This window comes from Colletes gigas, unplaced genomic scaffold, assembly GCF_013123115.1.
Source record: "Colletes gigas isolate AHSC1104 unplaced genomic scaffold, ASM1312311v1 Colletes_gigas_Sc00030, whole genome shotgun sequence".
Classification (NCBI taxonomy): domain Eukaryota; kingdom Metazoa; phylum Arthropoda; class Insecta; order Hymenoptera; family Colletidae; genus Colletes; species Colletes gigas.
The window spans coordinates 1,713,213-1,740,861 of NW_025106659.1; the positions used below are offsets into that span (position 1 = coordinate 1,713,213).

Below are 27,649 nucleotides of genomic sequence, written 5' to 3' on the forward strand. Positions count from 1 at the left end.
CCTGGGAAAAATTTGAATGGGAGATTCTAGAGGACAAAATAAAACGATAATCAAGAATATTAATTTTTTAACTGAGGCTTCGTTAAAAAGTTATTAAAAAATTTCAAATCATTCTGAAAAAATTGTTTTTGGTTGTGGAGATCAATTATAATCATTTTTGGTGAATACACATACCCCCGAAATTTTATCCACTTTCGAGAAAAAAATTCGGATAGATGCTGAAATTTTTCAATGAAAAAAAATTTTTAAAATCGTTCTAAAAAAATTATTTTCCGTTGCAGGCGTCGATTATAATCATTTATGGTCATAACATATACCCCCAAAATTCTACTCAGTATCGAGAAAAAAATTCCTTACCGAAAATGTAACGTCAGACCATACATTGACATGTTTCACTGAAATTTCATGCGTATCTTTAAAACATCATAACTTTTGAACAGATTGGAGGATTTTAACGTTTCAAAAGGCAAACAACGCGTATTTTAATAGAGAATATGTAGAAATTCCAAGAATATTCGGAAAGTTGTTCCTTGACCCCATAAAGTGAGAAAAATCCCATAAAAATGGTCCAATCTTCAAACATTCATAACTTCTACAATAGTGAACGTATCTCAATGAAATTTAGTATGGAAGTAGAGTTCATAGGTACCTACAAATAAGTACTAAACAAAATTTCCGAAGGACGTCAAACAAATTTATTACAAATGAAAAACGAATTTTTAAGAAAAATCGACAGGGGAGTAGAGTAGGTGCTTAAATTGTTCAGCGAAAAAAAAAAATTTCAAATCGTTCTGGAAAAATTATTTTTGGTTGGAGGAGTCAATTACAATCATTTTTGGTCCATAGACATACCCCTGAAATTCTACGCGTTTTCGAGAAAAAAATTCAGTACGGGCGGAACTTTAAACATTAATAACTTTTTAATTACAATTTTTCCCAGGGGTGGCCGAACACCCTGTATATAGTTTAAGGTACAAAATGTCAGAAGAGTTTGTAACATTATATTTACAACAAGAATAATGTACAACCTTTTACAATAATTTAATGCACCCTGGGTAACGAAAGTAAGTAAATATCACGATGTGTAACGATAAAATTCATTTTACTCGAGTGCACACTGAAAGCCATGTATAATGGCTTCCAATAGTTTGTAAGAGTCATTTGTTATGGAGAGGAAACGCTGAAGAATAAATATCTCACTCTGTTATTATTGTTCCACTCTTATTTTTAGTGCCAAGAAATTCGAACGAAAGAAGAAATACAAAATATTGTTTTAGTCATAGTTCGTTTACTGTAAAAAAACTTGAACCATTTTGTTGCACATTTTACGCGTGCAATGGCAAATGAATATATGTATAGGACTTATGCGAAGACTTAAAAAGATTTCATTTTAAGAAAAACCTGATTAACTACCAAAATGATGGATTTTCAACGAAAATCAGATTTTCCTACTTTTAAATATATGTACGATCACTTACAGTATTACATATTTAATTATCTAAAATTAACAAGTTGATTGCCACGGTGGACACTGGTGACCGGCACTTTAAACTTACAACGTGCTGCAATATTGTTTACAATGGAAGAATCCTAACACTTGTAAAATTGTAAACAATGCTTCTTTAATTTAGAATATAATAAAATAACAAATTCATCATTGCATTATCGAATATTTCTGTTACATGTTATAATTTGAATAAATGTTGTTAAACTGGTACTTCGAGTTTGAAAGCCTTTCTGGTAAGAAAAAATTCAAACGGACTTTTTCGTTAGCAAGTGTTTCGCAGGATAACAAGGAATGACAGTCACCCCCGTGACGTGGAATGAAAAAAGTTACGCGAACGTGGAAAACAGATCGCAAGTTACGATAAAAAAAGATTAAAGTTGAAGCAGTTTGGAAGATTAACTGCAACGCGAAATTTGCTAAAACTTTCTTCGTTGTCTTCTTCGATCTGTATTAAGCCAACAACAAACAAGTCGCTATAAAAACACATGACGGAAATGGTTGACGGGCGATCAGGAGCGTCCTCCTTTTCGGACCTATTAGACTTTATTTTTTTTATAAAGGGTATCATACCAGAGGATGTTAGGGAACTTTTCAGTCCTGAACTGAAAGCACGGGAAACGACACGCGAGCCAGTTACGGAATAAAAAGAAAAACTTTGGAAAACTATTGGGACAGGTTGGTTACAAAATACTCGACGTATCTATAAGATGATTTCAAATAGAATTGAAAAATTATGTAACATAAGTATTAAAATTGAAAAGACAGACATCACAATCGATAAAACAATAAGAAGAAAATAGTCTAGAGTTAATTATGTCTACGACGCGAAGTTTATTTCATTTTCAAATATAATTAGAAAAAAAACATTGGCTGTATAAAACTAATCGATGTAAAAGTAAGGTTTTGTTTTTTTTTATAGTTAATTATTTCTTAACACATTGACTGCCATGGTGGTCACTGGTGACCGGCACTTTAAATCTATAACGTGTTGTAAAACTGTTTACGATGGTAAAATCGTAATACTTGTGCAATTTTAAATAACCTCACTGACGTTGGAGATATAAAATAACAGATGTGCCATTGAATTATGGAATATTTCTATTTTTCACGCTATAATTTTAACAAATGTCGAGGATGTTTTTCGTCATGGAAAACTGGTATGGCAGCTAACGTGTTAAAGAACTTCTCTACATCTCCTATCAGTCTTAATGATACACAGTAGCTCACGAAAATATTCGAACGCATCAATACATCGTCAACAAATAAAATACACACGTTAGGTTTAAATTTTCAAAACAAACCTTAAATAAAGATACATTTCAGCACCTACTCGAATTTTTTTCTCGAAAGTGCGTAGAATTTTGGGGGTATATCTATTCACAAAAAATGATTGTAATTGACCCCCACAACCAAAAATAATTTTTTCAGAGCGATTTGAAATTTAATTTTTGAATAAATTTTTAACGAAGCCTCAGTCAAGAAATTGATATTCTTGATTTTCGTCTTATTCTGGCCTCTAGAATCTCCCATTAAAATTTTTCCCAGGAGTGGTCGAATACCCTGTATAATACTCCACGTACGCTACAAACTCCTCCGCAGAGTCCTGACATAGCTCCCATTGAACATCTATGAGCTGAAATTGGTAGAAAACTCAGAAATTATGACATAACGTCCAAGGAAATGTTAAAAACCAAAATAACAGAAATATGGTATTCCATTGAAGTAAAAACAACAGAAAAACTTGTATACAGTATGGAAAGCCTTCTAAACACGTTATTGATGCCAACTAGACATCAATATCAAACAAATGAAGACTTATTCGCACGTAGTATACTTTTCTGCCGTCCGTAAACGGTATGTTTACACTGAATGCCCTGTAAATTCTATATGTGTTTGTAATTTTACGTATACATTCTCGAGATTCCTATGTAATTTTACCTACAATCTTATTTTGCAAACTTAAACTTAACGTGCGTATTCTATTTGTTAAGAATGAGAATTGGAAGCGTTCGAATGCTTTCGTAATTTTTCGTAAAACACGTTTTTCGTAAAATTTCTATGAATGTGTACGATTGGAAATTTCCACCAGATGTTATACGTTAGAAAGGTATCAAGCAATTCGTTTGTTTTAATATTTGCGCAAAGTTATTGTGCTTTCTAAATTTCCCGTTCTTCCGGCTCGCCCTATATTTTCCTCGTCGTTCGACGTCGAGCATTTGTCGCGTTTCAATAGCGATAAAAAGTTATCGCCCGACGTCGAAAAATGTCTGTCGAGGACACGGAAAAAAGAGAAACGATGGGAGAACCGTGGAGCGGAATCAGAATTGGTAGCGTTTAATTCCCCAGTCGGAGTCCCCGGGAAAAGGAATGCGCCATCTTCATAGTTCCCGTCTACCTTCTTGTTCCCCACCTCATTCGCAGGACAATCATCTGAATTACGTCCGTTTACTATGCCGTAAGTCCATGCAGTCAGGTTTGCAAAGGAAGGTGCTAGCAGACGCAGCGTTAATTAACGTTGTATTTACTCGGGCGGAAGTAGGCTGATGCATCGTCACTGGCCTGACTTTGCACACTGACTTGCTCCACGACCTAAAATTATGTACAAAAGAACGAAACCGCGGAATACGTCGGTTGAAAAAGAGTATCAAGGCGGGGGACTTCTTACTTCTTTTACTTTTAATTACATATTCTTCTTTTTTCTCCTGAGTAGCGCCCTGGATATTTTTTAACCGAGCGTTTTAAAAATTACGCGTCAGCAGCGCGAGAAAGAGGACGCCGTTTATGGACGTATTTTCAACGCCCGTTAAGGACGCGTTTTAAATAGAGCGTCAACGTTAAGTGCTTTGTTTTATCGCGAAACAACGGAAATGACAATAACACCGAATTGTTTTTTCCGGCGTTGTTTGGTCGCCGCGGGACAAAATAAATTGTAAATGATTCGCTGAAATTTCGAAACGGACGTTAACTCCAATTTCTACGGATAGAGTTTCGAAAAGAGTACTAAATCCTCGACGAAAAAGGGTTACCACGCTTCTCGTCTTCTTTTCCGTCGACTTTGGATTTCTTTGCAACGACTCTACCGCGGATTTAGCATGGAATATTCATCTTGCCTCGTTTTCGCACTGCTGCGTACGCCATCTCGATTCCACAGATGGCTTATCCGCGACTTCGTGGAGAATCGACCTTAAAATTCATACGAATCGTTTCTCGTAAAAAAATGTTGCAGTTGCTCTTCTAAAAATGACGACGAATTCAGTTCGATCATGAACACAGCATGATATTTTATCCACAGAAATTATTTTTCGAGTTCGAAACAATGTATTTTAGAACATTTCAGTAATCAAAATTCAATGCAAACGTTTTAATTCAAGGATCAGAGTCATTCTCAAATAGTTATAAGTAGATCGCAGATCTTTATGTAAATTTATATTTTTATTAATAGAATTAATGAAATGGGAGCTTTGTAGAGGGTTGTCTCAAACACTAAATATAATACAATAAAATTCCGATTATCCAGTGTACTCAGGGCTAGGGCAATGCCGGAAAATCAAATATGTCGAAGAATTGGACTATACTTAGATATGAAGTGATAAAAACGAGTGGAACAAAATGTTAAGGAGATCGTGCATCAAATTGTAAGGGGATCCTTGTAAGAAAGTTTTAATCTTCGACTTCGTGATAGTTTTAATGAGTCATTGATTGATGGTCAACAATGAGGTTGATATCAAGGTCAGCGCTCCAATGAAGACCAAGGAAATGCGAAGAGGTAGAACCAACGAAAGACATTCACTACTGTTTTTTATGGGATTTTTCTTACTTTACGGGATTAAGGAACAGCTTTTCCAACATTTGTAGAATCTCTAAATATTCTTCATCAAAACAGGCGTTGTTTGCATTTTGAAACATTAAAATCTTCCGATTCGTTTAGGAGTTATGTGAGATTTCGTGGGTATGTGTATTTACAAAATATAATTGTAATTAACCCCACTAACCAGAAATAATTTTTTCAAAATGATTTGAAATTTTTTAATTTAGTCGAAAAATTTATTCACTTACCCCCCATCGATTCTTTTTTTAAATTTGTTTTTGATTTTTAATGAATTTCTTTGACGCTCTACAGACATGTCGTTTAATACTCTTTTGTAGGTATCCATGAACACTAATACATAAATAAATTTCAATGAAATACACTCCCTATTTTATGAATTATAATTGTTTGAAAATTGGACCATTTTTATAGGATTTTTCTTACTTTACGGGATTAAGCTACAACTTTTCGAACATTCGTAGAATCTCTAAATATTCTTCATCAAAACAGGCGTTGTTTGCATTTTGAAACATTAAAATCCTCCAATCCGTTTAAGAGTTATGATTTTTTAACCATAAACATGAAATTTTGGGGAAACATTTCTGGCTACACATATTGTCAATAAAGAATTTTTTTTGCACATTAAGTGCATTCTGTAGTTTTTTAAAAATTAAAATTTCCCATAAATGCGTAAACATCCGCATAACTTATAAACAATAGAACATAGTTTTCTCACTTATATCACGAATAACGAAACACCCTTTGTATATATCTATACATATAAATGTTTTATACAAATAAAATAATTAAAAGTAATTAAAACAGACCGTACCATAATGGAAATGGAAAAAGGGCGAATACGATTATTGGATCTGTGATAACGATGTTAATATTCTAAAATTAACAGTATTAAGAATTCCACGGAACATTGATTCTATAGTTAGTAGAGTAAAAAATTGATATAATATAAACGCATTAAAATAATTATTTTCGATGCGAGGAAACAAGGGGAACATACTTTTGTCCATAATTCCAACGGTTATTTTAAAAGGTGGAAATGTGTCGCTGGAAACGACAGCTTCGAAACGCATCAGAAAACATTTTTATACCGCGTTAAACGCAACGAAGTACAGTAAAATGGTACTCGTAGCAACATTTTTTTCTGGCACATTCGGCTGCGTTTGTTAGCCGTGGACGCACATGCTTCCACGACCACGAGGATTTCTCGGTTTAATCTATTGTTTCGAGCCACTGTATTCCTGAGGTTCAAGAATACAGGTAGTTTGAAAATATTTGTGGAACGCAGAATCATCACTGCAATATTATAATCGTTAAAAATATTTTGTTCAATATTTTTATTGTATCTAATCAATTTCAAATCAGGGAACGTGCATTCAAAGAGTCTCGCTTTATTCAATCCTCGGAAATATTATTGAAATTGGTAGTTATACGTTTCAGACGAATGTTGCGAGAACAACTCGATTCGTGTACCCAAATTAAGTGGAATAAGCTTGTAGATTATTCGGTTAATGAAGGGAAAACTAAATATACTGAAATCAAAATTCTAGTGCTTCTTGTGCTATATTGCCCACAAATTACAGTATGTTGCAAACTAATTCGCGCAAATATACCCAGAAATAGTTTGAAACAAAATTATGCTACTCTATAACTATTAACAATACACAATTTATAGTTTGCAAATTTTTAGATGCAGAACGATGAAAAGGAGAGATTTATCTTTATTTGCATAAAGAAATGTATAGACGATTCAACGTTTCTTCTATGAATTTTTCATATCTTCTTTAAGAAAGAGCTACATCTTGGCCTAGTTTCTAGTATCACCCTGTATGTGTAAAGTAGATTAAAACATTGTTCTTTCACTACTCAATATTACATCTTAACTTGACTGCATCGATGTAAACTTATGATACAGCAGCTTGTGATCGTTTCCTAATTAAATATCGTCAGTTGGTATGTATATTACACACAGCCATATTTATATATATATATAACTGTCTCGTGTAATCGCCTCATTTGCTGCTGACAAATAGCATCGTCTAAACGGATTCCGTTCGTGGGATTCTCTAAATCGATAAGCATTGAGGGGGAGATAACGAGAGTCGTTTACGTCCACACCGATTAGTGGAATCGGTTTTATTTTCGTTGAAAGCTCGATAGTTTTCGCTAAATCTACGAATCGAGAAACCGTGCCGCCCGTTCGATATACCTACTTATTACCTTTTCTTTCTACTGGTAAATTTTTATACACTCCATTCGAGGATAAACCACTTATATCTTTCATAGGAGTCTAATACAATAAATATTCTGCTGCAATAGAAGTCGTGGGCCATATATTTGACGTCACTCGTCACTTTCCAATTAAATGTAGCGGAAAACAGCTTTCGTGTTATTTGATTTTATGCTGCGTCGCCGATTCAGTAATTGGGCGTTAGTCAAACATGATACGAATCCTAAATTTCACGAGAAAGCCATCTTCAACGATGAAGCTCATTTTTGGTTCAATGGGTTTGTTAATAAATGCAGGATTTGTATCGAGAATAGTCCACTAACGATCTTGAAACAACCATTACATCCTACTAAATTGACTGTTTTGTGTGATTGGTCCGTATTTCTTTTTAAACGAATAAAGCAATATACGGTTAATGGGGGACGTTATCGTGTCACGTTGACTAGTTATTTTGGGCATAAATTGAATTGAACGGTTTCAATAAACATGTGGTTTCAACAAAATGGTGCAACATGTCACGCAGCCAACCGAAACAATCAATTTACTGAAGCAAAAATTCAGCAAAATGTTTATTTCGGGAAATAGAATTGTCAATTAGCCGAGTTAATTACCTTGAACATTTTCTCTTTGGAACCATGTTGAATCTTTGGTTTATGCCAACGATCTACAAAGTTTAAGCGACTTGAGAATCAACATCCAAGCCACCATTCATGATATTCGAACCTATTTGTGGGAAGAAACCATACAACATTAGGTTCATCGAATCCATTTCTGCAAATGTATCCATGGTAGACATTGAACGATATCGTGTTTCATCATTAATGCTATTAAATATACTTGAAACTGATATAAATAAATCATTAACATCTCACATACTTGTTATTTAAAAATACTTTCGTGGCACTGGTAAGAGAAAAACCCAATATAAATCCAGCATCATGATAACAATGCAATCCTTAGTCAGCTATAATCCAAGACTCATGGACTCATAAATACAAATATAAACCTATTTTTTCCTTTTTTCTTAAAATATTTAAAATTTTTTTCTTAAGAAACCAGTTTTTAACTTCGTGCGGCGCTACATCGAGCTAGATATTAATTAGATACAGATTGTTTTATTTCTAACTATATATATTTCATAACAAACAATAGCATGATAGAAACTAACTTAAGCTTTGAAAGAAGTCTCATTGTCAGTACCATTTACCGCCTTCTTTTTAAGTCCACACGCAGGCCGCCATACTGTCAACCTATCGTTATTAACTTATTTTCTTCGCTACTTGCACACAATAAAAACCAATCCTCACTGATTCGACATAGAATTTTTTAACTACCGCTGCATCTAACTTCTCGTAATATGATTTGATTCATCCGACAATTATTTCGTCGGAATTTTAAATATTAATTAAGATAGATCAGATCTAGTGGAGGGTGGTAAGCGTGGTGCAATTGAACGGAGAATGATGCTATGTTTAAAAATAAATAGAAAAGTGTAATAACATTTTTTCGTTTGAGGCCTTGTTTTTGAGATAATCGACTTCTAAGTTGGGTATGCGTGCAACAGAATATGATTTGGACTTCGACGCGAGTAGAAAGATACATTAATGGTCAGACGCGATAGCCAATGTGTGTTCATTCGTACGCGTGTCCCACAAATTTTCAAATTCACTTATTTCGAAAACAAAGGCTCGAATGAAAAACTGTTATTCCTTCTTTTTAACCTGATTTTATATGTAGAATCATTCTCTGTCCGATTGTACCAGTCATCCCCACTCTGTATGTTAAACATAAAAAAGAAAGCTTGAGTCGCACATTGTAGAATATTTTTAAAAAATTTTCATTTATATTAAATGTCTATTGTTATCAATTCTGTTAGACTTACAGATCGTAACTATAAATCCTAATTAATAAAGTAAACAAATAGCAATTGGGACACCTAGCGTGTAATTGTGTAATTACAAAATTTAAGCGACTTCAGAACCAACATTCGAGCCACCATTCATGATATTCGAACCGATTTGTGGGAAGAGGCCCATAAAACATGCAACACATAACATACCTAGATTACGCATAGACCTGTTGAAGCGAAATATGAAATATGTTTGTGACCGCAAAGGGTTAATATTTCATTTGGAGCACATGATAGAACAACCAAGGGAACCTGATTCGCGTATCTGTGAATTCCTTCGTCGGTCCAGAAGCAACTTACCAACGAGCTCTCGTGCCTCAACACGCTGGGCAACGCTACTTTGATCACTATCGAAGAATTGTTTCGCAAGTGGCCTCACGTTGGTACCGCGCCGTGTATAATATTATAATACCGATAATGTGCCATAGGCTAGGATAGCAGGCTATCGCAGTAATAATAACTCGAACGTGTAACGGCTCGAGCAATATATACACCATCTCGTTCGCAGCACGTTAGACAGGTCGGGGAATTTCCGTAAGACGCGTAACGAGAAGTTCTCCCCGTAGTTTGTTATTGTTACGCCGATCCGGCGCGCTCGAACACTCGAACGCAGAGGAAACAGTCTTACGCCACGTCCGCGACGTATTATTTCCCGGGCATGGTCGGTTTAATGGTGTTCTTCGGTTGTGCATTCGCGTCTCGGATGCACGTATATCTGCACAGAAATTGCGAGTACGTGAATTCATAGATGGAAGCGCAGAAGGTACGTGCCTGCAAACCGGCACCTGTCCTCTGGGCGGCCATACACGAACGCTATCGTATACAACGCGGGTGTAACTTAACTCTCGTACACGATACCGTCGTGGAAACTCGTTAGTGTATAGGTAGATTGTTCCACGGGCTTGCCGGGCGTTACCATTTTGTGGAAGGGAAAGAGCCGACCCGGCTGTACGCGGAGGCCGCATAAGATAGGATAATTGATTACCGCCCGGTCCTACGTAGATTAATAACAGTCACCGTTATCATTCTGCTCATAGAGGTTTCACCCTACGCGCCGTGATACGCGATACTTGGCTGCCGCCGACTCGAGACGCGTTTACTCGTCGCACGGTCGTTCTACAACCCCGCGATACGTTTCACGTGGCAAGATTTCACACGCGTTTCTGTCAGCGGGAAGTTTAACGCTATCCAGCCCGTTATTAGTCCCGACGAATGCAACTGGTGTCACGGAAACGATCGCCGCATCTACGATAACAGGAAAAAGTTCTTACGCTGGACCGTGTTCCACGTTCATTTCCTGTTGTAAATTACTTTTGAATTAATTCTTTTTCAATAAATCCTTCTAACGTCTAATAGACTTTTCATCGTACAATACACACAAATGAGTTGTTTTATAAAAATATGGTAGAATTTTCGAACACTTCTTACAACTGCCACAATAAATCATGAACATTTTTAAAAGCTTATATCTTCTCAATAAAGCATTTTCGGGCATAAGTCTATATGAACTGTTTTATACAATTTGTTTAGACACCCTGTATAAAAGGAACACGGTTTACAAATAAAAAATTGAGTCATTCTCTAAATACATATGTGACAGATACATGCAAAATCTTTTTATAAATATTTTTAAACTCACGCGTCATAGAGATTGTGACATATATTGTTTAATTACTGCGATAATAACAAACGCAAGGCCAAATTAGACGTTCGAATGAACTTTCCAACCTAACGAATAAACTGAATGTCATTTATAATAACAAATTAAGATTCATCCCAAGTTTATATTGCAAGAGGAAATTATTTATGCCATTTTTCAACTATTAAATATAAAAGTTTATTGGTTTGTCTATACTATAACAATTTCAATTGTTCCCAATCTCTACTGTAATTGTATATTAGTTTTAATAAACTGGTATTCCAAATATGAACTTCCTTACGTACAAGAAAATAATTTAGGATTATTCTAAAAATACTAGAAATGTCAAATAAAAGGAGCTCGATATGTAGACTGACAATTAAATAAAATAATTATTAGATTGCCCCATAAGTTAGTAATGAAATTTACCATAAAAAATACAAATAATTCATCTGTTTACAATATTTTTAATAATTTGCGACATGTTGGTATAAATGCGTTTTACTGCCTCTGCTTTGAGGGTGGATTTCATCCCTTTAACATGGACGATAAAAAAAAGGGTAAAATAATTTTGGTCGTTCTGTCAATATGTCCAATTTCATCCAAATTAGCGATCGATGCTTTGATATGTTCCGTTTTAAGTCATGGATTTTATCCCTCGTTAATCCAAGAGAGTCAAATATCACGAACTTGTGGATCGATCATTAGCTTTACGCTTTCTATCGAATTCATCTCTTTTTACTATTAAACGTATCGTTTTGCTGAGTAGTTGAACCGTTGAAAATGATTACACGGTACTTAGTTCTCGGAAGTTGTCAATTTCTCTCCAAACCGTAAATGTATTGCACCCCGTAACTGAAGTCGTGAATGCACATTGGGGCACTAACTACCCGCATGCATCACAATTCCAGGAGTTATAATGCATACAATTATCTAAGCTACAACCGAAACTCAAAGAACAAGTTATGTTCAACGCAATGGTATCGTATTCCATAATTTAATACTTAAAAGTAATTTAAATTCACTAAGAATTAATTGCGTGCTCGAGTGCAGGTTAGAAGCCATTAACTATATCACAGCGTAACGTTGCGTTCGCGATGACTCGCATGTTCCAAGACACATGTTCCGTCAAGATCAACCACCTCCTGGCAAAATTAGTAGTTGCAATTGCAGTTGGAGCTACACCGGCAATTATGCGTATCTAGCATCGCGTTAATAATAATCTAGTAGCTACCTGGGGACCAAACACTAATCTGTGATCGTTAACTACAATTAAGTTTGACCTCGCCTATTCTCGTTGCGCAACACGATGATCAACAGCCCATCTGCAACGAATTTTCAACGGCCATTGCACTATTTTCAACCCCTCGCGCGAAACGTGCAATTCAAACAAAAACCAAAATTCATTTCTCCTAACTTCTACACACTTTCAATTACTCTTTCGTTCGACAAATGTTTGAGAAGTTTATTTACTCTTAATTTTCTTCCTTCCTGTTTTCAAATTTCATAATTCGTTCTATTTTCGTCGAAATTACGCTCCTCCGCTTCTGCCGTACACCCTCTTCGACGTTCCTTGGCTTTCTTCGCCTCGTCGGGTAATTCCTCTGTTATTACTTACACGTTATCCTTCTTATCCTCGCAATCAGAGCTTTAATAAAAAAATGTAGTAATTTCGACACTGCTCCAATTGTTTCCTTCCTTGTCGTATTTGTCGATATATTTTCCATCGCGTATGAAAGTTATTATCGCACGCTCTGTCAATTGTCCATTGTCATCACAGATTGTTTCTTTCCTTTGTTAACAAATTTCGCTGTTCCACTTTGTTCATAATGCACAGTAATATAAAATTTGAATTGTTAATTAAAAAAAAGAGAGCACTTTCTGTGATTTACTTTATTATTATTTCACTGCGAGGAATAATAAAATAAAAGTACAAAAATTATATTTATCGGTGTAATAAGCAGACTGTGGATGTTTATGCATTTACGGGAAATTTTAATTCTCAAAAGATACGAATTATTATATTTAAGGGTTAAAGCAACCTTTTACAAAGCTCCCGTTTCATTAATTCTATTAGTAAAAATATGAATAATTGCATACAGGTCCACAGTCTAGTAATACGTTACGATTATAATTTTAAATTATAAACCTATAGATACGAAATTAATCTTATTCTAAGGCCAACTTTACAACTAGTTTCTGTAACGAAAGAATTTTTGCAGGTAACCCGATGAATACAATAAACTTCATTTTTTCACCAACAAACAATGAAAGTTACACTTGGCACAAGCTTTGGGACAAACCATGATCCATATTCGAGACACCGGGCAATCCGGCGCCAAGTTTGGTCAAAGCGTAAACTAACAATTACGTCGGAATCTCTACAACTAATTCTCCGCCAACTCTAGGCAACGCGAGATATCGAAATCGTGCAATTTACAATGCAAAACGCGACATTTTCGCCGTCGCGCACACTTGCGCGTAAAGTTATTCTGACGATTATTCATGCCTGCAATAATTACTCGCATCAACGTTGCATACGTTTTTCCTAATTGTGTCGTTTAGCACGAGGACGCGAGTGCACTGAATCACTGTTCTCTTTCGCCTGGCGAATTCAGAATTGTGTCCAAGAACAGTAGCGTGGAACTTTGGAAGACATGAAACTGATAAAGCGCCTTCGACTTGAACGACACACCAGTTACGTAACATTGAAGAACTTCGTTTCCAGAAGATTAAAGAACAAATAATAAATAAGTTCTGTGGAACTTTGGATGCATCGTTTAAAAGTTTCTCCCACTTTTTTCTGTAACAACCGCCTTCTTTTATTCGATGTTCAATTTTGGACTTACTACCGCCTTCTTTTATTCGATGTTCGAATTTGTTCGTGGATATTATTCGTTCTTCCAAAAATCTATCGATTTATTAACACTACACCTACCACGACTGGTCAAAAGACCGTTTTTAAAATTTCGTTTAGAATTTTTAACACACAATGTTATTTTAGCGCCATTTAACATCATTACTTTTCGAATAGAATATTCACTTCTATTTCTATTCTATTTTGTTTGTTTCTAGAGAAAAATATGTAGTCTGTCTTGCCTACCACTAATGACTTATATTTTTTTATAAAAAACCGGCCAAAATTCGGTGTCAAATTTTGGTTAGCTTCCGATGTAAATAGGAAATATACAGCAAAGATGAAAAGAGAGAATCTTCAGTTTCCACTGCCTTAGAATAGTTACATATGCAGTTTCGAAACTACTAATGTTTTCTCCATAATTGAGTCAGAAATAGCAAGACATTCCCTTTAAAATGGTTTTTGGTTTATGTCGATCCGACTTTGCGTTTTGGAAATATCTAATAATTTTACGTGAATCGTGACAATCGTGAAAGTTCATTGACCTCGCGACGTAAACAATGAAAAGTAAACAAACACTTCGAACCCTTATATCTCCGTAACGAACCACGATATCGACTTGCACGAACACTCATTTTAAAGGGCACTTCGTCAACTATAATCATCAATATATCAACTATTATTATTTATGCTGTCTTCTATGTTTATTTTTAAATTTGCTCTATGCACCCAAAGAAGTTTCAGCAAGAAAAAAAGAAAGACACGAGTGCCGGTAGGTTTAGTGTTATCTATTATTGAGTTTAGTAATCTTCTTCAGATTCAACTTTCTTGAGTAATAAGACACAATTTTGATTTTAATTGTTTAGTAGAAATTTGAATGATTTTTTTATTAGTTTTCTCATCTCGGATGACTTTCTGCAATACCATTGTTTTTCAGACGTTTTACTACTTTTCTAACACCTGCTGAGATATTAAAATGTGACACAATTTTTCTAAGCGTCTTATTACTTTATAAATACGAAAATATTATATGAAATAAAATGTGTGATTTAAAATCGGTACTTTATAAAATTAAAATAAAATATTGCAAAAAATATATTTGGCAACTTACTTTCCTCGCCACACTAAATATATTTTGGATAATGAATTTTTCTGTTTCATACTAAAGACGAATTTCAACTGAACATGTATTACTATGGGAGTTTCGAAAATAAGTTCGTAAATAGTATTATAAATTTCATAAGCAGGTTTCGCGATAGTAAACATTTTTATCTACACTTACAGATTCCTGCACGACACACAGTGTGTTGGACTATATGGGAATTCGGAATAATAATCATAACTTCTAAACTAATCAATTTTCGACCTGAAAGCTTAAATATTTTTTTAAAGAGAATATAAAGATACATCACTTGATGTATAGACAAATATACATTTGCGATAAAAAAAATTGAAGTATCCTTAATTTTTTATTGAATAAAAAATATTTTGTTAATTTTTAATATTGCAATTTCTTTCCAACCGGACTAACTTTTGTTCGAATAGTTCTTTTTATTGATTTAGAAGAAATGCCTGAAATATCGTAATGATCATTTGAGTATAGTTATGGACGTTTGGGATAAAATTTATAACTTTGCATTATATCTGTTGAATATATTTAAAAAAACATTGTCTATTATATTAATTTTGACACCTTGACAATGGTTTTGTCAGCTACAATTGACCTTATATTAAAATTTAATCTGCCCTAAATTAATATTCTGAAAATCACTGAGGTATTTTTTAGCATTTCTTTTTTTAACTCAATTCAAAGTTGATAAACATTTAATATACACAGTTGGGACGAATTGTTAATATTGCTAAACGAATAATTTCAATTTAAAAAATTTAAAAATTTATAAAAATCAAATTCAAAACTTAAACATTCGGCAAATATCATTTTCTACAACAAATTGGCAAATTGAATAAAAATGATCGATAGTATTAACATTCATATTCCTTTACTAGTATTTTATGATATAAAAATTTATAAAATATAAACTTCTCTAAAGTCTCTAAAGCCTCACTAGACGATATTTTGTTATTTCAAAGGTCACTTCAAGCTAATGTAACCTACATATGTGAACTAATTTTTATATCAGCTACACGATGCAATAAAAAATAAACTCCTTATAAACTCCTTATACAAATTACATTACAAAGAAAATATTTTTTGCAATAGATACGTAGCTTGTATGGAATAATGTAACTTTCCTTCCTACGAAAGTAATTATATGTATGTTTTCGTAGGAGAGAGATTTGTACTGTAAACGTACTGTAATTTTATTCAATGTTAATTTATGTGCAAAAGTGTTGAATGTGTGAGACAACTTCATTAGAAAATAAGTAGTCAATAACAGATGTGGTTGCTATATATTAACAATTTGTGTTAAAAGATTTGTATTCAGTGTGATTTAAATTGTTCACTTTTATAATTATATATCATTTGTTTTTTATTCTTAATATAATTCTCTTCGTCAATTTTACAAGTCAGTAAATCTAAAGAACCTTCGTTCTTAATCTAACAAAGTATTAAAATGAGAATATAAAAGTTGAGTATAAAGTTTCATCGAAATCCGTTTAACCTTCTCGACGGAACGTATCGTTTCTTGAAACCATTCGAATAGCGTACAAAGTATTTTTTGCACCCCGACGGTTAGAGATATTTAGGTGGACCAGCCTGTGCGATGGCTGCCAAAATAGTCGACTCGTTTACAGAGATCCTTTGGAAATCTATCGTTGTTAAGTTCTTTAGGGATACGGTTCGTTATTGGTCTGGCAATGCTCGTTCCGTACGTGTCGATCGAGTGGCAGTTATGAGGTCAGTCGCGTGGGTGCAACTGTACGCCCACATACGTATGTATCTACTTGAACGATGCTACAGCTCGAGAGTGCACCTCGTTTTACTTCCCTCTTTTAGGGCGATTGTGTGCACAAGGAGAAGATGACGTTGATCATAGAGGCCAGGTGCAGCTGCATGCCACGACACGTATACCAGCGACACACTCAGGAATGATTACATTAACCCGTTGTCGGTAGCACCATCAACGTTGGACGAGCCTCCAGTCCGGACAAGTGTGCATTAAAAGTGTGCGTGTGCACGCATATCTATGTCAAACACACGCACACGCAATTCCAAGGTGCTCTAATAAAGCTGCGCGACGACGGGATTCCCCTTTGAGAGATTCAAGAGCTCGATGGATATCAAAGCAGCCTGTTCTTCAAACGCGTAATTACTTTTACTTCCTGATTTATATAACCATAATTAACGCGAATTTTCAATATCGTATCGGTGCGCTCGCTCAACTCACGAAACCACGGGCACTTTTTAGGTCATCCTTATCAGAATATTATGCTCGTATATTTCTCTCATTTTGCGGGTAGAAATTCGAATTTCAAACCCTACTTCCGTAGTTTCGGCGGTAGAAAAGCGAATTTAATTCGTAGAATTATATAATCAGAGCGCTGATGGTGGTTCCTCGTTGAAGATTATGAAGATTAAAAGTTCTAAATATTTTTTAACGTATTGCAATTCTGTAATATTTCCGTTACGTTTTCGAAACATTTAGGAGTGTTGAAACTCTGTGAGAACTGACGATTTCCAACTGTTTATGGAACTTGGCACATGGATAAAGCATTGCAAAATATTCCTTGTATAATTTTCTTAGAGGCTAATACACTTGTTCGAGGAAAGGAAACTGTTCTTTAAGATGTGGCTGAAATACCTATTTAGGTGAGTTATTAAAACACTGATAGAGAAGAAAGAAAAGTTTAATATGGAAAAAGGTGGTTTTCAACACTTTGACAAGACTTTTAACTTTGAAACTAAAACAATTAATTCTCAAGCTGAAACGTTGAAGGAAATAAATTTGAATAGGATTCATGAATTTTAGTATGGTTACGAAAATAAATACTAAGACAAATTGCAGTTTACAATTGTCTTGCAACTTTTGTTTGAAACATTTTTTCGTATAACGAATGCCTTACAAGTTATTTGAGGTCGTCATGTTAGGAGACTCGCCCTGTACATGTTGCTGGTTCTGAACATTTTAGAGAGTCTTTAGAATGTAGGAACTAAATTTGATATGAGATATAGAAACATAATAAGAGGATGAAAACAATTTTATAGCGTAAAATATTGCAGTTCATTTTTAAATACAATTATAGAATACAATATCGAATCACAATAAGTATCAAGGTATCGAAACGTTTATTTAATGATTGTAATATAATTTATAATCTCTGATATTTTGAATAGTTTAATAAATGTACCTCTACACATATTCCAGATGGCAGTAATATTTTATTCAATGATACCAAATATGTAGCTATATGATTATAGTGCGAATGAAAGAATGTGAATAAAATATTCTGAGAAGCACTTTACTTATTTCGCTTATTTCCAATTATTTTGTTTTTAGAGCCAACGAACGTCAATTTGAAAAACCTCGGAGTTCAATAACGCCACCTATAACTTGATAAAAGTATAAAAAACATTATTCGTTAGCAACCAATTGTTTTTTATATTCTAATATTCTATACACCTAAATAGGAATTTTGCCAAGATTCATAAAAATGTGAGATCGGACGATGTTTCTTACATTTCTTGCGTCGCAAAAGATTATCTAATGCCAAAAACAACCTGTACATTTTGTGCTGAATTTGAATCAACGTATCTTTTGGTGTTCGGTCACGCGCCACCATGTGAATTGTCAATCCAAGGCTAATTACACAATTATAATACGGTATACGAATTGGAAGTTAACTGGATGAAGTATCGGGCGAGCGTGCACTCATGATCCGTCCTGGATAGAATTCAAAATTAATTTCCATCGAGAAATTTTCTGCATGGAATATCATGAAGTACTTCACCGTATTATGGCGATCCCGTACACTCATTCTGCGCGTTCTCTATATGTGCTGGACACGTCGACGGTCCTCCAATTTTCCCTGACCATCTACAATTCGCGCATCCACCGGCAGCTACTTAATTAATCGTCCGCACGGCTGGTAATTACTTTCATCCTCTTTAGTCGGGGACAGGAATAATCTAGGATTCGAATGACAGCCACCATCGTAATTAGACGTCACGAGTTCGCGTTAGAGTTATATCCAGTATTCTGATTCCCCAAATTAAGTTTTTTATCGCCAAGTTACTTAGCACGGATTTTATCGTCTCTAAAACATCGTATAACGTACGTACAGACTTACGACAAGTAAGTAAACTCGTTTGTCACCAGTCTTTTATCTAGTTATTCGTGGGCAGAGTAATTCCAATTTTTATTAGGACTTTTGAGGTCTTTGTGTTCCTGTTTCTCAACATTTGGCGTATCATAAATCTACCAGAACGTTAGACTTCGAGTCGGGTTTATGGGATTGCTGGTCGATTCCCAGAAGTAAGGATACGTGCAACGTTGCAAGAAATCCTTATTGTTCTATTCGTGAGTCTCCAAAGACATCTCTAAGGAACATATTAAACCTTAGGCCTACGATTAGCGCAGTACCAGTTTCAAGGATAAAAATCTTTCAAATGATTTAATTCTAAACCACCACACTTTATTTTTAAGAACATTAATACGTTATATTTCTAGTAACTTCATTCAATGTAATGCATACTTTCATTTGTCTACAAATAAAATATACTTAAATACTAAATATAGTACTTAAATCACAAGTACCCAATTTTTAACTATTGTAGATAATCGAACTCCAGATTTGGCGTATTTGACTCGATACTTTCTATTTTCTTGATCGACAAAAATTTGTAAACTTTCAATGCTTCGCCAAAGAATATTTACGACGTACAGTTTTCAATAATTACATGTGCACGAAAAAGTATTTTTTCTATCCAGATAGAAAGTTGCTCCAAACTGTCGAGCGGTATTTGTTTGATACTATTCGATACCGGATTATAATTTACGAGCTTGTACCGATAGTATTGATTCCGACTGTATGTCTGACTAACTGTGACCATTCGTACTCTTGGGCGCAGTAGCTTGTTATCGAATAAGGTCGGTCGTTTCAAGCTTTCCTTTTGTCTCGATGATAAATGGCTGCGGGATATAACGACAAGGGATTAAAGGATTAATTCGTAAGTCGATGCCAGGCATATCTGTCGCATGATTATAGAAGGCACTGTAAGAAGCCCCTGTAGCTTTATTAATGATCGGTTGCAACATCGAGTTTGCATACAATGGGGTGGGGGGACGCGGGGATCCGTTGTATCAGAGTGCGCGAAAAGTTTATCATTCTCTCGCACTCCACGCTACATTAATTTTGTATGGGTCGCTAATTAATACAGCGGCGGCCTCGTGGCTTTTATTTCCCTTGCATTGTAATACGGTAAAAGAGTCGCGACATTGTGCGATACCGAACCTTTGTTCGATGAACAACGAAAAACTCCCTTTCCAATTTCTAAGTGGTCGTAATGCGCGTCACGGTTGCTTACACGGTGTCTAAAATGGAGCGTAGTTGCATGAGTTTTCACGGGCGACATCAAGTAAATTCCGCCTTGAAATCTCACATGTATTTCTAAGTAACTACCAGAGACGCGTAATTAAATTTAATTATAATTCGCGAAACTACAACCGCGCGTCATCTGCATCCTTTCATCCCCTGCCCTTCTCGTATCCTCGGTCCCCCTTTCTACGCTACATTGCGGAACATAACTATAGCACCACTGACATTTATAAGATTTTTATAATTTAAAAGAAACATTCAAAGAAAGTAATTGTATAACATGAAGAAGTAAATAATGAACTTTAGTCGAAACATAGTGAAGTGATTTGTGTACGTAACGAGATAAAGTCGAGAAACATTATGCAATCTGTAATTGAATCGTGGAATGAAATTTTTAGAAAACTAATCACGAGCATGCTCAGTTGCATTTTTGAGTTAATAGAGAAGAAAGAAGGTCCTACTCATCATTAAATTTGTCCATTTTATTCATTCAAATTATAACTTGATCGTTTCGTTGTAATTTATTATTGTTATTACATTATTGTTGTGCACCTGTAAAATACTTATGTTATTGCTATATTTTGTCCTAAATAAATGTTATGTTCGCCTTTTTTCATTACTATAATTTCATTTTAGCCTATAATATCTCTGAATATTCGTGAATTTAGAATTAACTCAACTATCGCAAGATTTGGACGTTTCTTTTGCAATCTTCTCTCCTAATATCTAATACGCCTAACATCTTCGCAACACTTGTGTTTGGGTATCACTGAAGGACCGCAACATCTCTTTCACACGATTTAAAAGTTCTACACCAGGAACGAACACGCGCACAAGCTTCGACCGTTCTTACAATACTGATAAACAGAAACTAAGGAACCAAGGATCTCTTAACCTTGGCAAGGATATATACGTCTACGAGCTAAAAAAACAAGCAAGGTGGCTTGAAACGCAGATAGTGACACAGAAATACTTCTAAGAGCAAAGGTTATTGACAAAGAGCGAATTCTCAATATCTACTAAGCTTATAGTAAAGAATTTTTTTTATAGAAAATTATTCTTAATTCTTAAGACCTGTCAGCGCAGCGATTCCTTATTCTATGTATAGAGTGTGTTTGGCCACCCCTGGGAAAAATTTTAATGGAAGATTCTACAGGCCAAAGTAAGACAAAAATCAAGAATACCAATTTGTCGATGGAGGCTTCGTTAACAAATTATTAACGTTTAAAGTTCCGCTCGTACTGCATTTTTTTTCTCAAAAATCTGCAGGAATTTAGGGGTATGTCTATTCACAAAAAATGATTATAATTGACCCCCGCAACCGAAAATAATTTTTCCAGAATGATTTGAAATTTTTTAATTTTGTCGAAAAATTTCACACCTTCTCGAACTTTTTCCTAGAAAATGGATAGGATTTCGAGGATATGTGTAATGATAAAAAATGATTATAATTTACCCCCACAGCTAAAAATAATTTTTTAGAATGATTTGAAACTTTTCATTTTATCCGAAAAATTTAGGCACCAACCCCTTTGTCGATTATTCTTATAAATTCGTTTTTGATTTTGAATAATTTTCTTTGACGCTCTGCAGAGAAGTTGTTTAATACTTTTTGGAGGTATCCATTGCTCTGCTTCATAAAAAATTTCAATGAGATACCTTTACTATTGTAGGAGTTATAGCCGTTTGAAAATTGGACCAGTTTCAGTTAAGGAGCAATTTTTCGAATGTTTTTGGAATTTCTACACATTCGTGATTAAAATACGCGTCGTTTGCATTTCGAAACTTTAAAATCCCCCAATCCATTCAGGAGTTAGGACATTTAAAATTTCGTATGAAATATCGGAGAAGCATTTCTGGCTTCAAATTAGATTATCGGTAAGGAATTTTTTTCTCGAAAGTGCGTAGGATTTCGAGGATATGTCTACTCACCAAAAATGATTGTAATCGAGCCCCGCAACTAAAAATAATTTTTTCAGCACGATTTGAAATTTTTTAATTTAATTTTTTAATAACTTTTCAACGAAGCCTCAATCAAGATATTAATGTTCTCGATTTTTGTCTTATTTTGAAAAGTTCGAATGAAAAGTTCGTGGATTTTTATTCCAAATAAATTCGGTGTCATTTATTTAATCAATGACATAATTTTCCATTGATCACAAGGAACAAGGTTTTTTTATTATCGTCTTCGTAGAATGTTTGTGGTTCCGACGAGAAATATTCTTAAAGGACGGTTCCAACTTCTTCGTCAGTTTTGAAGATTTTTCCGTTAATTTCGTAACAACCTGACGAGACGATAATTCTTAATTCAAGTCTTAAATTTTTAGTCATAACGAAATATAAACGGTTTATCGTTAAGGATTCATTGACTCGTTGCTATTGTTGTTTAATAATAAATATTCATAATAAATTATTCTCTTCGAGTCCTACAATTATTTAATTCGAAATTAACGTCTCCTTAGGAATCTACAAACGAGCGACAGCAGTTTTTAATCTACGTTCTTTTTTCGCGTTACATTCGAGGACCAAACAAGGAATTTTTTAACATTGTGCTTTAAAAGACATCGATTTCTTTATTTTAATTAATTAAAATAAACACTAGTTTAAGAATGTGTAGTTTATAAACATAGAAGTTATACGATTGAAAAAATATACGAACAGGACACACAGAATGTCTCGAAAGGCCACAGGTTCCCCATGCCTTGGTCAATCGATCAAATTTGTTACCCACAAGCTTGCTGGGAAAACCACGTGATGAATTAAAAGAAACGCAGGGGAAAGCCAGAACTGTGCGGCGATTTTACAAAATGTGTTATGAAAAAAATTCAAAAAAAGTAAGGACAACTGCGAAAAATTGCCCCCAAAAAAATCGTGACATATTGTGAAGACTTTTGGATTACCTTTTCTTTGTTTGGAGTGTTTTAATGACACCTCTTGCTCATCCCTTGGTCAACCGATAAAATATTTAACCCGCTAGTTTCCCAGACCTTACACGGTGGACAATCGTCACATATTTAAGAGTTAGTGTTTGTCAATATCTCCGAGGGCATAACGGGATACTGTCAATAATTCGTTATCCGAGCAGCCCTTGTTTATCGACGAACCGAATAGAGCAGTGTGTTCTCCCGATGGACCAGGAAGAGTTTCGAGAAGATTGCTTAGTCGACGACCAAGGTGGAGTAGTTGCGAAAGTTCGAACTAGACTTCGCACTCCGATACCGATTGCTCGGAACGTATTTTCTTAAGAACTTTCCTCGAACACACATTTCGAAATCTGTATTCTCAGAAGGGAGCGCAAAATCTCGACAGAATTCACGTACCAAGTATTCGGCCTCGAGGCGACTGTGACACAGTTCATCGAAAGTGAATTATTTCACGACACACGAAAATTTCATCGACCCGCTCGTATAAGCTTTCGCGTTCCGAAATACGAATTCTCGTCAATGGGGGATAGGAAATTTAAATTTTCAACGCGCGCGTTAAAAGCTCGATCCAAGCCAATCCCACCCGTTGAATCTTTTATTCGTGGTCCAGACGTTGGACCGCAAGAAAAACGAATATAACTGCTTCGTTAATTGAAAATATCTGTCATCTTGTCGAGCGTCCGTAGATCACCATCTTCGGCAAAACCGGTTGTACAAACAATTTTATGTCGTTAAAAGTTTACTTGTAATATGTTGATAAGACATTTACTTAGAAAATAAGCCCAATGGAGGCTAAAATTATACGACGCGTATATTAAAATTTTCACATTGAAATTATATTCACCGGTATTAGAATTTTGATGAAAATGTATACTGCAAGCAAAACTACGGAATCCTTTCAGGATGTTTCTAGAAATAAGGCTTTTTCGCGTCACTCACCAAGGTAACGAAAAGGAAAAAGAATCCTTTTCCATCGAGGTTATATTTGGTGCCCGACAAGAAACACTCGATGCAGAGGTGTTTGCCAAATAAATTCGATAGAAGACTTATTGGCCTCTTCCCAATACCTATCTCGCTGTAAAAATTTTTGTTCTTTTCGCCAGTCCCGACTCCCTCCAAGAGTATCGGCTCGCCCATCGAACAAAAAGAGACCTTCTCCTCCCCCCTCCCCGCAAACCTCGTGTTTACTTACAATTCGTCGGGGATAATACCGCACGTATTGTTTTCAGTTTTCACCGTTCCCAGCAGTTTTTTAGTGTTTAAAAAGAATTTAATATGCTTCTATATGGAACTTTTATCGCGCATCGCGTTCCATATACAGGGTGTTCGGTCACCCCTGGGAAAAATTTTAATGGGAGATTCTGGAGGTCAAAATAAGACGAAAATGAAGAACACTATTTTGTTGATTGAGACTTGGTTAAACAGTTATTACAAAATTAAGTGGATAAATTTTTCGACAAAATGAAAAAATTTCAAATCATTCTAAAAAAATTACTTTTAGCTATGGGGGTGAATTATAATCATTTTTTATCATTACAAGTACCCTCGAAACCCTAACCACTTTCGAGGAAAAAATTCTAAAAGGTCCAATTTTCAAACACCATAACTCCTATAATAGTGAATACATCTTATTGAAATTTTGGGAGGAAGCAGAATTCATGGATACCTCCAAAAAAATGCTAAACAACTTTTCCGTAGCGTGACAAACAAATGTATTAAAAATTGAAAACGAATATTTAAGAAAAATCGACAGGGGTAGCTGCTGAAATTTCTCGGCGAAAAAAAAAATTTTGAAATCGTTCTAAAAAAATTATTTTTAGTTGTAGGGGCCAATTACAATCATTTTTGGTCAATACACATACCCTCGAAATCCTATCCATTTTCTAGAAAAAAATTCGAAAATGTGTGAAATTTTTCGACAAAATTAAAAAATTTCAAATCGTTCTGGAAAAATTATTTTCGGTTGCGGGGGTCAATTACAATCATTTTTGATCATTAGATATACACCCGAAATCCTACGTACTTTTGAGAAAAAAATTCTTTACCAAAAGTATACTGTATGGCCGGAAATGTTCCTAAAATTTTTTAACCAAGTCTCAATCAACAAATTGGCATTCTTGATTTTCGTCTTATTTTGACCTCCAGAATCTCCCAGGGATGACCGAACACCCTGTATATTTATAACATTTCGATATTGAACGATCAGCAACGAAAACACGCATCAATCGAAGAGCAATTAGTAAATTCGATGCCCGATTTATTTTCCTGGGCGATCGCCGCGTTTCATCGATTATTTTTAAAGGGATTCAGTGTTCACGATTATTCGATTGTAGATAAACGTCGCGCATAACAGTGGCACAGCTAGTTTTAATTAGACGATAAAGACACAGAACGATGATTGCGTTATATCGGTCGCTTGATTACATTCACTATAGCAACGAGTGCACCAGTGAATTCGCCGAGATATTAATTTTTGAACGCGTGGCGCTGGCTATTATCGCCGATAATATCACGCTCGAATCATTTTGGAGCCGGGGGTACCGTTCTAGATAGATTTGGCGACACACACAGCTACGTATTCTGTCGATGCTCAACCGCTTGCTCGTTTCATACCTTTCGTTTATGAGATAATCTTTCACGTGCTCTTTCAGCAAATACGTTGTCAATACATTTTCCGCTTGAAGCTAATTGTAAGTGTTGATTGCGATAACTGAATCGAGAACAAGTCGATTTAACTCCTCGACGCTCGGATATTCTCTTTCACCGATGAAAGAATTAATAATTCGACGATCGGAGCGAACGAATGTATTGCAATAAATGTATAATGTTTATTCGCGTATGTACATAAATTTACATGTGAAACTCGTTTTTTGAGAGTCCCGGAATTGTGGATGTTGATCGACTGGTGAGTGCTTCTGAAATAAGTTAATATCGCCAAGAACTACAGTGAGTGTAGAAAGTATTCGTACAGCGAGTAATTTCAAACGGAACTTTGTATAACTCGGTATATTGGTCAACTTTTTTAATACAAACAATTAACTCTAGAATAAATTTTATAAAACAATAATATAGATATTCGAATAATTATCGAAAAAATTCAAGAAAGTTCAGTTTAGGATAAACAATTGTGAACAAACAATGACCATCTCTGGCCAGCCATTAGTGTGCAAAATTAAACAGTATTAATAACTAGAAGAGGATAATGGAGTCGAAAAGCGTGTAAATCACCTTGAAAGATAGAAAAATAATTATAAATGTGCATAACCAATGTAAAAGCTTTACGAAAGTCTCTCATATGGTCAGAAGACCACGATCTACAATTCAAGGCATAATTGATATTGAATCAAGGTGAATAATAATGCTAGAAGCTAGAAGCATTCTTACTTGTATAATTAAAAAAAAATTCTAAACTAAGTTTAAATCAATATCAATAAGGGGCTTAATAATCTCATAAATGTTAACACTTCACCTAGTTTTGTTAGATATTTTTTGTGAAAGTATGGCTAAAACATAAAGAAAAGATTAAAAGCGAAAATTTACAGAAATAGGGACATGGACTACTGGAATCACATAATTGTAGATGGAAGTCATAAGAGAAAGAAAAACCAAGAATATAATATGAAAAATGTACAACCTAGCGTAATAATTACATTTTATAGATGGGATAACGAAGAATCATACGTACATTAACATTTTAAAGACGCACTTATAGAATTATTTAGAAAAAAATACACGGTAACATACTGTTTCTTCAAAAGAACCATCAAAAAATGCATTAAGAGAACTAGATATCACATACAAATAATTCAATACCAGAGAAGTATGAAGTTATTATACAGGCAAAAGAAATACAAATATTAATTCCTTCTTTACGTTTAAAAATGTGCAACTGTACAAATACTTTTCTGTATCTGCCTATTATAGAATTGAAAAATTGTTCATAATTCCCACAAAAAGCTAAACAAATGCTATTTAACGTTCTCTTAGGAATTGAAGTTTTGAAAATAAAAATGTTTAAAAAACTATTTTTGATTTGTTTTTTAGTGACACTCTCTCCGTACATTTTACGTAAATTTACAGATTTGTTCCTTTTTCGAAATATACTTGCTTCAACTGGATGATCATTTGCAAACTTATGCCAAAAATATAAAAAACACAGTGTCTGAAAATAAATATCGTCAAAATCCGCACGATTATTTTGGTCAATCCAATATTTAACGTTCCAAGGACCACATTTCCATTAATGATTTTTATGTAAG

The 27,649-nt window shown here is 34.6% G+C and overlaps 1 protein-coding gene and 1 long non-coding RNA gene across 3 annotated transcripts in view; one reads left to right on the forward strand and one right to left on the reverse strand.

The window, feature by feature from the left end:
* Positions 1-27,649, reverse strand: part of LOC122401933 (glutamate receptor 1-like) — a 458,535-nt gene that overhangs the window by 390,094 nt on the left and 40,792 nt on the right. The gene's annotated exons all lie outside the window — the stretch shown is intronic.
* Positions 590-25,174, forward strand: LOC122401951. The gene is made up of 3 exons (XR_006259482.1): positions 590-624; positions 13,308-13,312; positions 25,037-25,174. It is a non-coding gene; the product is annotated as an uncharacterized LOC122401951 (long non-coding RNA).